The sequence below is a fragment of the Monopterus albus genome, unplaced genomic scaffold (assembly GCF_001952655.1).
Source record: "Monopterus albus unplaced genomic scaffold, M_albus_1.0 scaffold25.1, whole genome shotgun sequence".
In the NCBI taxonomy this organism is placed as follows: domain Eukaryota; kingdom Metazoa; phylum Chordata; class Actinopteri; order Synbranchiformes; family Synbranchidae; genus Monopterus; species Monopterus albus.
This window is the reverse complement of record NW_018127905.1, coordinates 2,905,113-2,909,661: the sequence shown is the minus strand read 5'-3', so window position 1 is coordinate 2,909,661 and position 4,549 is coordinate 2,905,113.

Sequence of the window (4,549 nt, the reverse complement as noted above, 5' to 3'; positions counted from 1 at the left end):
ATGACATGTCTGAAGAGTGGTGAAAGGTTTACCTGCTGTTTCTGACTGCCAAGACAATTTTGCTGCAGCTACACAATTCACTGGAATGGCATCCAAGTCACCCGACACACACTGCTCTCCCCTGGTACATTCTCAGGTTCAAGTCCTTTCCACCATCACTTTCAGATGGAAATAGCAAACAGGGCTGAGATTTTGCAATGTTCTCTGAGCCATGCCATCCCAGAATTTTCAAATGCCATCATAAGGCCATAGGCCAACCCTATTAAATTCCCTTACAGTGAACATTAGAGTAATGTGAAAAGGAGGTTCCGTGGCGTGGCTGAAATGCCGCTCCTTACTGGAACAATAGATTGCACCCACATGTGCATCAAAAGCCCACGTACCAACTCCATCCAATTTATGATCCAGAAAAATTAACATTCCATCAATGCAGGTAGTGTGTGATGCTAACTGCCACATCCTTTTTTACTCCACCATCATCTGGATCTGGAATTTAAATTTGAAGTTTTGTTTACAGTTATTTTCATTCAAATAAAATGTAAATGTTATTGTGACTGCATTGTACTCGTTAATCACAAAAAAAACCCCCATAGGCAATCACAAATATATTACAGTTATGAAATAAATTACCACTGGGTCAAATTCTTTGTTGGAGGTCATCATTTTCACCCTCATTTCTTGGTAAGTATCCCACTAATGGATGTTTGGCCAATAACTGCAGCAAGTTTCATCTTAAGCTGAAAGGTACTCCACCTGGTTTCTTCTGGTCTGTTATTCTTGTTTTCACATCAACTTTAATGTCAGTTTCTTTTTTAACTGAACCATCGTTCTTATCTCGGGGGACAGCATTTACCGCCCTGGTTATTAGTTAAGCCCAATTTTTAAAAATAGCACACCTGACAAAACGTTTCAGATAAGTCTCTTTTCTGGCTTCCAGCCTTGGATATTATTACTTCAGTTGTGAAATTCTTCTGCTTTTTGGCTCCAGGGCCCATACTTCTCTCTTGTAACTTCGCCACTTTCTCCATGGTACACCTCTAGGCAAGCATATTTCCTTATATGCTGACATGGGTGTGTGGCATTATGGTGATTACAAATTCAAAATGATTGATTTACTAACATGCACATGGCAGTAGGATCAAAATTGACTTGTGTGCACATATCACAAATCTAACAGTAATTCTGTGTATACACACATTTTGTGAACAATGTAATAACATTTGTAAGCACGTATTAATGAATGAGAGCCATTGTCGCAGTTACAGTGGGTAATCAACAAACCAATGAATGATCAAATAGCATTAGTCATTTAGTGTGGGGGAAAACGCAAGATAAACCTTAACTAGAAAATTGCATTTTCTGAAGAAAATGTGTATGGATGCTGAGTGCTGAAAAATGCTGAACATGAAAATGCTGAACATTTTAACACCTGAATGCTTTTGCTAGCTGAAAATATGCTGAAGTTGGAATTTCCCCATTCATTTGAATGGGGTAAGATTTTCAGAATAAAGCTAAATATTTTAAAAGTATGAAGTTTTTAAAACCTCTGAATAAAAGCATGTATGTCCTTGAAGAGCTGAACATTTTTATAGCTGAAATAGCTGAAAGTTTGCTGAAGAAGAAATTCCCCATTCATTTGAATGGGGCAAGATTTTCAAAATAAAGCTATATATTTCAAGAGTATGAAGTTTAGAAAAGTTCTGAAGAGAACTATGAATGTCCTTGAAGACCTGAAAATTTTGATAGCTGAAATTATGCTGAAGTAGAGTTTTCCAATTCATTTGAATTAAACAAGATTTTCAAAATAAAGCTAAATATTTCAAAAGTATGAAGTTTTGAAAATGTTTGAAGAAAAGCATGAATGTCCTTGAAGAGCTGAACATTTTGATAGCTGAAATAGCTGAAAGTATGCAGAAATAAAAATTTTCCCATTCATTTGAATGGGGCAAGATTTTCAAAATAAAGCTAAATATTTCAAAAGTATGAAGTTTAAAAAAAATTCTGAACAGAAGCATGAATGTCCTTGAAGAGCTGAACATTTTGATAGCTGAAATTATGCTGAAGTAGAATTTTCCGATTCATTTGAATTGAACAAGATTTTCAAAATAAAGCTAAATATTTCAAAAGTATGAAGTTTTGAAAACTTCTGAAGAGAAGCATGACTGTCCCTGAAGAGCTGAACATTTTGATAGCTGAAATTATGCTGAAGTAGAATTTTCCCATTCATTTGAATGGGGCAAGATTTTCAATATAAAGCTAAATATTTTAAAAGTATGAAGTCTACAAAAGTTCTGAAGAGAAGAATGAATGTCCTTGAAGAGCTGAACATTTTGATAGCTGAAAAAGCTGAAACTATACTGAAGTTGAATTTTCCTATTCATTTGAATGGGCAAAATTTTGCTGAAAAACACTAAATAGTTCAAAAAGTATGAAGTTTAGGAAAATTCTGAACAGATCCGTGCATGTCCTGAAAAAGCTGAAATTTTGTTACCTGAATGGTTTTTCTAGCTGAAAGTATGCTGAAGTAGTTAAGGGCCAAATAACGTACGGAAGAATAATAACAATAATAATAATAAAGACCAGCAAAACATGGTATGGATGCTGACTCAGCATTCATACAATAATATACACTTGGTCTGTGTGCAATAATGAGTTTTTAGAAAACTTTAGAAAATTTTATTAAATAAGAAGAACAATCTATGTATGAGATTTGTCGACCTGCTAACAACCTTATCTTTAAAATGCAAATCTAGGATTACCCTTTTGTGATAGATGTGATAAAACACCACTGGAGAGATAGCATAACCGCACACGCACTCACCCCCAGCTTGCGGCTGCGCATGCGTACATAGCCCTGTTTGACAATGTCGTTGAAGTTGGAGGCCATCTTTGGAGGGAGGGTAACCTGCTGGCTGTCACTGTGGAGACCATCCAGATGTCTCTGTCCTCCCCCGACCGGTCTTTGGCGTTCTCTTCCTACCTTTCCAAAGCTTCCAGTTTCAATCCTGTTTGTCTCTTCCCAGGCTTCGTGTGGGTTTCCTCTTGCTAACACTTCCTATTTGCATCTATCTCAACTCGGTTTCTCCTCTTTCATGGAGCTCCTCACATCCCTCCTTTCTTTTACTCCATCAGTTTACTTTTGTTATCCTGTGTTTGGATTTGTTTTTCTTGTGCTTTGCCGTCCACTTGTCTTGTGGTTTTCCTTCCTCTGTCCTTCTTTCATTCACTCTTCACCAGATGGTTCTTTGTTTGGCATCTCTAAGAAATGGACAGACAACAGGATAGAAAGAAAGAAAGAGAGACAGAAATGGATATATATTTAAATATGTATTTTTTTATTGACGAGTGAGGAGCACAGCATTAGTGTCCATTAGTAATGCTGATTACACACACAGTTACTGAATTTTCAGGATGGTTACTTGTCCTTGTGCTGTAATGTACAGTATACTGTATGTCTGGTTATATTTGCCTTTCTTTGTTTGAACATGTGCGAATGAATCTGAATAAAGCACAAGTACGCTTGTTTATATGTGATTGTGTTGTACCATGGTATAAAGCTATAATAGCCTACAGAGGCAGCATCTGTTAGGACGTACTGTATCTAGGAAATAAAAAAGAATGAGGTCTAACCTGTGAATGTGATGCCTCCATGTAGGCCCTCTACAGGAGAACTAGTATGGGCAATGGTTAGATGGATGAGACATTATGGGACTCAAACCCAGATGTGTTTTAAGAGAAGTCGAGATATTCTGCTGTGAATAAGATTTTTTTGTCTGATATGGTTGTCTTTTGACTCTTATGATTTTCCCTTAGTCCCTCATTGAAAACATCTGAAAGCATAACTATGTAAATATTTCAAAACTGCTGAAAACAAGATGCCTCCCACTTCATTGAAAATTAGAGGTGAGCACAGAGAAACTTTGCCCCCACTCAGCAGATGATTGTGAAAACAAACTGCACATGCAGACATCATTCTGCACAATGAAGCTCAAACCTCACAGGGACCATTAACGTGACATTCGCATGTCCATATCTACATGGACGACGCTGGGATCGTTCCTTCTTTCCAATACTGATCATTAAGCTTTTCTTGCAGTGTGGTACAGGTCCATTTTCTCAATGTGCACATTGTCAGATAGATGAAAAAAAATCTGCACACATACTTAACAATAATACTATGATGTCCTATTAGAATCACTTCCACTAAGTATCATTGGCCATTCTGTATAAATGCAGTTATTCAAAATCCAAATGGAGAACATCATCCCCTGCCCACAGTCTGAGAGGCTGTAATGTATTTTATAAACTCTTACAGTCCATTGTGAAGCTGACCTGAATATTTGAACAGATTCTTTCTATGCAGTGTCTGTCTTAGTGTTGAGGTAAGCCATGTGTGAAGTACAACATAAACACACAGACCCTGTGGGTCTTCCCCCTCCACAGAGCGAGAACACTTGCCATCTTTACTGACTCACTTGTGGTAATATAGCTGATATAAAGGAGGTGACGTGACTTTATGCATGTGCATGTAGATGCATATATATATATA